We start from the raw sequence: 7,909 nt of genomic DNA on the forward strand, positions 1-7,909 counted from the left end.
GATAGTGGTCGGCAAAAGAATCTGTAAAGAAATTTACAACAATAAATCAGCTATATTAATGAAAGTTAAAAAGTTCACAGAAAATTACCGATGCTTGTTATGACGTAGATATGAATGTTAACTCTCTTCGCAACATGTGAATTTATAATGGCTTTTGATTTTGATTTTTCCATGATCGTATTTTGCAAAAATATAAATATGAATTGTTATTAATAAGCAAATTGCCAAATTTGTTTCCTAGAATTAGGGATGAGCAAATGGTACGGGTATTGTAGTATCGATACATAAACTTTTTAACAAAATAGGATCGAATAATTCGGGGGGTTCGGTTCCAATCAGTATCGGTGTTGGAATTTACCAAATTATTGCCTACGATACCGATACAAACCAAGAATTTTCGGTACCCGTACCGATACCAAGTTTTAATAAATTTGGGATCGGTACTGGAATGATACCAAGCTCATCTAAACTCATTGCAATTTGCAGTAAGTTACGTGTTATAGCATTATTACCCTGCTTAATTAAAATCATTCTCAAATTCATTTTTATGACCTTTTATATAATTAAATAGCATTTAAAATAGTACAGTGTACACACCAACTATAGATCTCTAACTTTAGCAAGTTGACTCTTTCAAAAATTATGTTCGAACTTTAAATGTCAACTTATTTAGTTATTTATGTGTTAATTGCAAATTTCGTAACGTTTTATACAAATGTTTTAGTCCTTGGAAAAACCATTTTCAAATAACAAAATTTGTCGAAGTATTTAAAGCGTCAAAAGTTTTTGCCTTGTGTGCTATTCAATTAATTGATTTTTCAAATTCAAATAACTGAATATGATTTAGCAAGTTGACTCTTGTAATTTCTACTTGAACTTTAAATTCCAACTTACTTTTATGACATAGTAATATACAAATTATGTAAATTATATAAACAACAAACTTTCTGTTACAAACTTATTTGTACAAATTTCATGTCTAAAATACAAGAAATCGTTGAATTACGTTACAAACTTATTTATGTTAACTACCAATTCCGTGACATTTTATACAATTTAAGGAAATTTCGGAGAAGACAATTTCCATTTTAATTATGTAAGTATACCTTGAAGTCGGTCGGTCACTCCACGGCTTCCTTCCTTGGCACACCAGCAACCAGCAAGTCACAAGTCACGAAGCTTCACCTCAAGGTCCTGGATCGTAGCAGTAGTAGCCTCGTCTTTCTCTTCAAGCAGTTTCACCTTCTCCAGTAAGCGGAGTTCACCGGGATCAGATTTCATCATCACCTTGAAAAGTTGTGAGGTCAAAACGCCTCCAATGAATCCAGCTAACACAAGTCCACCTGCAGCTGCGGTTTAGTTTGCAATTAGAATAGCTAATAATAATAATAATTAACCCTGACATTAAAATTAAAACTACTTACCTCCAGAGACCACCTCCCGGTTACTGTTACCGACGGCAACAGAAGGAACCGGTAACACAACCACCTCCTCCTCCTCGATCAGGTTCGCTCGTTCTCAAAAAGCCACCATTCAATAACGAATATAAATTAGAGGTGAGCAATAACCGAAACCGAACCGAAGTCTTCAATTTTTTTAATATTTTCAAAGCATTTTTCACTCTGTTACGTACTGGTTATTAACCGATAACTGATCGGTTAGGTTGGGCCAATGCTAATAATCGAACCGACCCGAACCGTGCACACCCCTAATATATATTGCGCTGTTAAGTTAATTAATTTTCACAAAAATTCAAACCTAGACTGTTACAACGAGTGTGTAGATAGATAGATAGATACGCGTAACTAAATGATAATGAAACAAAATTTTTAATTGCAAAAATTTAATGTTAGAAATATCAATTTGACAAGAAAGTTAATTTACAAAAATTTAATTTACAAGTCATGTATTACCAATGATAGAAATATCAAATTTGACAAGAAAGTTAATTTTGAATTCGGTATTGAACTCACCTTTTAAAGCTTAGAAAAACATCATAATATATTCATAGCTCCTTCCTCGAATGATGTTGAATAAGACGCCATTGTAGGTTTGCTCGACAAATCCTAATAAACCGCATTTGTTGTTGACTCCGTCTATCAAGAAACAACAAACGGTTTGATCAGACCGATTTATCACTAGTAATTGAACAATCTAACTATCAAGATCAGTGTAAGTACCAACAGAAATAAAATATAAAATATGAATATATTTTCTTTTGTTTTTTTCTCAAAACTCTAATTACCATGGTACCGGTACGAGTAACAAATTAGTTGAATCGTTCCAAATATCGGTACGCATGCAGTCACCAAATTGGTTAAAGTGTTAAAATAATAGGCGTACCAGTACGATAACGACATAAATAATATCACAACCAAAACATAATACAAAAAAACAAATAACCCTCTACATGTTCTAGATGGGTACAAAATAGGCTAAATAGCGAACTACCCGTATCCATACTCGATTGTACCGAATACGGAATCCCAAAAATCTTAACGACACATGTACCGAATAGGCTAAATCTATACGGGTAAGGGAGTTCAAAGTCGGGTATCCTATAATTTCGAACGGTAACTTTACTACCCGAATCCAAATCCGAAATCTATGATATCCGAATTCCGATGCTTGGATCGTAAAATTGATATCCAAAATTCTTGTAACAAATATGTAAATAACAAACAAATCTCTAATGTTTATGACCAAGTTATCAAATGTGAGTATAAAACATTACAGCGAACCTGTAATTAGAAACAAATCTCTACCAAAAAGCTTTTGAAAAAGTTACTAAATAATATACGTTATGTCATATATAAATTTATAACTGAAAAATATATATATATATATATATATAAGTAATTATAAATATAAAAAAATTAATTAATAATAAATGATAAGCGAGTTGAGCCCGAGCCAAGCTTAAACTTTAACAATAGAGATCGAAACAAGTTAAACTCGAGTTGTGTAAGTTAAACGAGCCGAACTCAAGCCTACACAAGCTACTTTCAACCTCAAAGTTGTGATTGACAAAAGTATGGAAAGTAACAAGAAATATTAAGAATGAATCTTCATGAATTTTGACATAAAACACAAATTTATAAAAGATTAAGAAGAAACATATAAAAGATTGTTACCTTTTCACATACCACAAATGTAGTTCTATCAATCCATGATTCCTTAGTGTGAAGAAGACGATTAGGTTTTCTTTGGTAAGGAGTTTGTGATAAAAAATTGAACAAGGGTTATACATACAAACTTTTACGCCTTGTTCTTTGTACGGTGAAAATGATGGGTACCTTGTTTTGTATGGTGAAAATGACAAGTATGACATTTTAACAAAATAATTAACAAAATAGTCCTTTTGTATAGGAAAAAACCATGTTTGGCCCAAAAAGTTTGAAAATTTCTAAAAAGTTACACTCAAGACTCATGGAGCCAACATATTTGGGTTCGTGCCGTGAGTTTTCGACATCCAATATCCGGGAGATTTGTACCCAAATCCGTTAGATCCGTGAGTTTTAATACAAAAAACGTTTCCTTTAAATTGTGTGCTAGATTTTTCAATGTTCAATGTTTTTGCACCATCACTTTCACTTTCAGCCTAACTTTGAATAGGAGGAATAACAACGGTTGCGCTCAGTGGCGGAACAAGAACCTTTTTTATTTTGGGGGGTCGTAATAGATATGTTTAATTTCCGTTGAAGTACATAAGTCATTAGTTTTTACCAATTGATGTAGTAACCGGTAAATTCAATCTACAAGGCCCCATAGATTGAAATTGTAGTAAAAATGCTACATTTTTAACACCCACGTATTCAGTTTGCTCTCAAATGCTTTTATTGGTATTTTAATATTAAACGACTTTGATGAATTCTTGATACTTGATTTTGATTCTTTACCAAAAACATGTTTCTTTACATAAATTTTACCACATAAAAATCACATAAAATTATAAAAATACAAATTAATTATGTAAAGTAATAATTTAAAAATATAAAATATGGTAAAACAACCACCGTTCGGATCATCCCTATAATATACAAAGACAAACTCCAGATATTTGAGATCTTTCTCTTTGAATAATATCTCAATTCCAGCGACGGTTTCATTAGATATCTTACAACTAGAATCGCTCTTTTTTCCGAGCCAGTCCCTCCACCACCGCGAACCCCAGTTAGATTCAGTACACAATTTAAATCAATTTATAATAATAATTATTAGGAAAATGGAGAAACTTAGTTTTGCAAAAGGACTTTTCATTTGGCTAGAGAACAAAATGTGGCAGCCAAAAGGACTTTTCATTTAGACCATGGCACGTTGTGCCGGACGTTATGGGCTATAACGCGGGGGGTACACCGCCCCCCCTGCGTTATGTTGAATTTTTTTTTTGCGCGTTGTATCTAAAATGCGAGAATGGCACGCGGGTCAAAAAAGTTACCGTTGGTTTGGAGCCGTTGGAGTTTTAAAAAAAAATTAATTATATTTATACTATATAAACAAACCAAACTTATATTTTTTAACACATTCCTTCCAATCTACCAATTTACACAAATATTTATATCTTTTACACTAATATTTCTACCATCATGTTTCCAAACAACAACCAAAATATTCTCGGTTTCGGTCAATATGCCCGTCAAGCCAACCAAAATCCACAACCGAACCAATCTACCGCCCCGACGCTAACCGTACCCGTCCCGAAAATGTATGACCCACAAATGGCCGCGTACTTTGCACTTCTACAAAACTCTATGCCAAATGCGGTGCCCGGTTTCCAAAACCAATGACAAACATTTTTGCGGGTTCGGGTTCCCAACCCGCCCCGGAGACCCAACCCGAGGTCGAGTTCGTGCCGGAGACACAACCCGAGGGCGGTTCGAGCCAACGCGGACGTTCGAAAAAACACGCAAAGAAGCCCGCCGGCGAACCTCGGGTTAAAAAGACGGTGATATCGTGGAGTATCGACGAGTGCGTACTATGTGCTCGTGCTTGGTGCCAAATATCGGAAGATGCTAAATACGGTAGGTTTTTAAAATGCATATATATTTTTTTAAAATTTCTTATAACAAACATTAAACTTGTAATGTTTTTATTTTTTAGCGAACTATCAAAAAATGGGGGTATTTTGGCACAAAATTATAGAGAGGTTTCACAACCTTGGCAGGGACTCGCGTCGAGAAAAAGATTCGTTACTGTCGAAATGGGGCGACATAAACACCAAATGCATGGCTTTCCATACGGTTTTCTCTCGGATGAATCGAACTAGGAGTAGCGGTGTCTCGGACGCGGAAGTCATGGATAACGCGTTGGTTGAGTTTCAACATAAGGTCGGCGGGACCTTCAACTACTTTGGCATTTGGAAAGACCTCTTGAGGTTTCACCCAAAATGGGGCTTGGTGTTGGATGCCGATGCCGAAGCCGAAGGCGAAGGTGGTCCACGTAAAAAAAGTCTAAAACATCATCTTCGGTTGATCCAGACACGCCCCGTTCCGACGCTCGAAACTTCAACTTAAGCGATAATGACCCCGTGAATACTACCGACATGCCTCGGCCGGGGGGTAGAAGAACCAAAGGCAAAGGAAAGGGGAAAGGGGCCGGTTCGTCGTCGGCAACGGGTTCGAATCCCGAATTGGAAAGCCAATTCCAATTAATGAACTCTCGACTCCAAGATTTACACCAACTTGGAACCCAACGACTTCAAGTAAATTTGGACGCCGCCGACCTACTTCGAAGGAATAAGATGGACAAAGACATCGAGATTTTATCAAACGAGCTATCCGAAGACGACCCGATAGTCCAATCTCTAAAAGCCAATCGACGAGCGAAAATTTTAGAAAAATATAAATGAGTTTTAGTTTTATTAGTATTATTTATGTTTTTTTTATTTTAATTTGATGTATTTTTTTTTAATTTAGTTTAATGTATTTTTTATTTGGAAGTTTAATGTAATTTTTAATTTTATGTTAATTTATTTAAATGAATTATTATTTAAAAAAACAAATAAAATTATAATGACTGGGCGCCACGTGGCGCATAACTCCTGGATGTGGAGAGTTATGACTACAGCCTGTTTTTGTACAAAACCATAACTCTGACGGGACGTCACGTGACGCATAACCCCTGGATGTGGAGCTTTATGACTACACATGGTCTTAGGTAGACAACAAAATGTGGCAGTGTAAAGGACTTTTCATTTAGGTAGAGAACAAAATGTGACAGCGACATGTATTTTTTTAAAAAAATGAATACAATCAATAAAAATGAATTAACACTATCAACATTCATATATTAGTATAGTAGTTTGTGTTCACTCCTCCTATTTATATTCAACTACATAAAAGTAACAACACATTTGACTTTTGCTCACCGCTGCTCTTCGTCGCCGGAAAATGTTTCTTCATTTTTTTTTTCGACATTCAAAACCAAATCAAAAACATCCAAACGATGTACAATGAAGTGGCATGTAAACGAGCATTCAAATATCAACAATACATTCATTCTTTCAATAAACGGTGTGCCATTGATCCAATGTAACAATAAATAAATAATCAAACGACAATCATGACCTCTAATTGCAGCTCTACTAGTAACAACGGTATGAAGGGTTTTTGTAATTTTCGTTGTTGAACGTAAAACTAGCCAGTTTAGTTGTAAACGTACAGTTTAGACCACACAACATTATTATAATATGCAGTATTATCAAAGTCAGCCATACGGCGGTAAATCCGTTCCCGAGCCTTTGAACACACCGCCCGTCACACTATGGGAGCTGGCCATGCCCGAAGTCATTACCTTAACCGCAAGGAGGGGGATGTCGAAGGCAGGGCTAGTGACTTGAGTGAAGTCGTAACAAGGTAGCCGTACTGGAAGGTGCGGCTGGATCACCTCCTTTTCAGGGAGATCTAATGTTTGTTGGGTATTTTGGTTTGGCATTGCTTCACACCCAAAAAATAAGGGAGCTACCTCTGAATTAAATTTGGAGATGGAAGTCTTCTTTCGTTTCTTGACAGTGAAGTAAGACCAAGCAAATGAGCTTATTATCTTAGGTCGGAACAAGTTGATAGGATCCCCCTTTTTTCGTCCCATGTCACCACACCGGCGGCATGGAGACGAAAAAAAGGAAAGAGACGGATGGGGTTTCTCTCGCTTTTGGCATAGTGGGCCCCTGTGGGAGGCTCGCACGACGGGCTATTAGCTTGTTCTAAAGGTAGTAACATCAACTCATCAAGTCTACCATCAATCATCCTCAAAACAACCAACCTACACTAATATTATAACAATATTATGTAAGTAAAAGATACCTTGAAGTCGGTCGGTCGGTCGCTCCATGGTTTCCTTCCCTAACAAACTAGCAATCAAATCCCGGAGCTTCATCTCGAGGCCCTCGATCCTAGCACTTGTAGCTTGATCTCTCGCTTCAAGCATTTGCACTTTCTCAATTAAACTGAGCTCTTTGGGAGTTTTACATGTGGTAAGAAGCGACGCGTGTAAAACAAATATCAAACATGAATATGAATCGTTTAACTACTTTATTTGTCATTTTTTTCCACATATAAATGTTTGTCATGACTATAAGACAGTTTTAAGTTTTGTGTACCAATAAGGGAAAATGATGGAGTCTAGCCTACTAATTTCAATTATATAAGAAAGTAAAAAAAGCATGTGCCACACTTTTTCTAAATAGAACGTAAATATTATAATAAAATATTGTACTTATTTATTTATTTATTTATTATATATACACGTTGGGTGAGTTTCAAACCGTTTAACACAATCAACATGTTTCCTTTTCACTAAAACTTGATGATTTGATTGGACTCGTTAAAAATACAAGTGATTCGAGTTTTTTTAGGCCCGTCAAATATAAAATGCCCACAATACTCCTGTTACATTATACACATAAGCTAAA

General features: G+C 35.7%; 1 pseudogene; it reads left to right on the plus strand.

Annotated features, from left to right (window-relative positions):
* Positions 1-6,746: 6,746 nt before the first annotated feature.
* Positions 6,747-6,879, plus strand: LOC143566547 (18S ribosomal RNA; annotated as a pseudogene).
* The last annotated feature ends 1,030 nt before the right edge of the window (positions 6,880-7,909 follow it).

This window comes from Bidens hawaiensis, unplaced genomic scaffold, assembly GCF_021521415.1.
Source record: "Bidens hawaiensis isolate Kalapana, Puna unplaced genomic scaffold, B.hawaiensis_p1.1 tig00022900_1, whole genome shotgun sequence".
NCBI lineage: Eukaryota > Viridiplantae > Streptophyta > Magnoliopsida > Asterales > Asteraceae > Bidens > Bidens hawaiensis.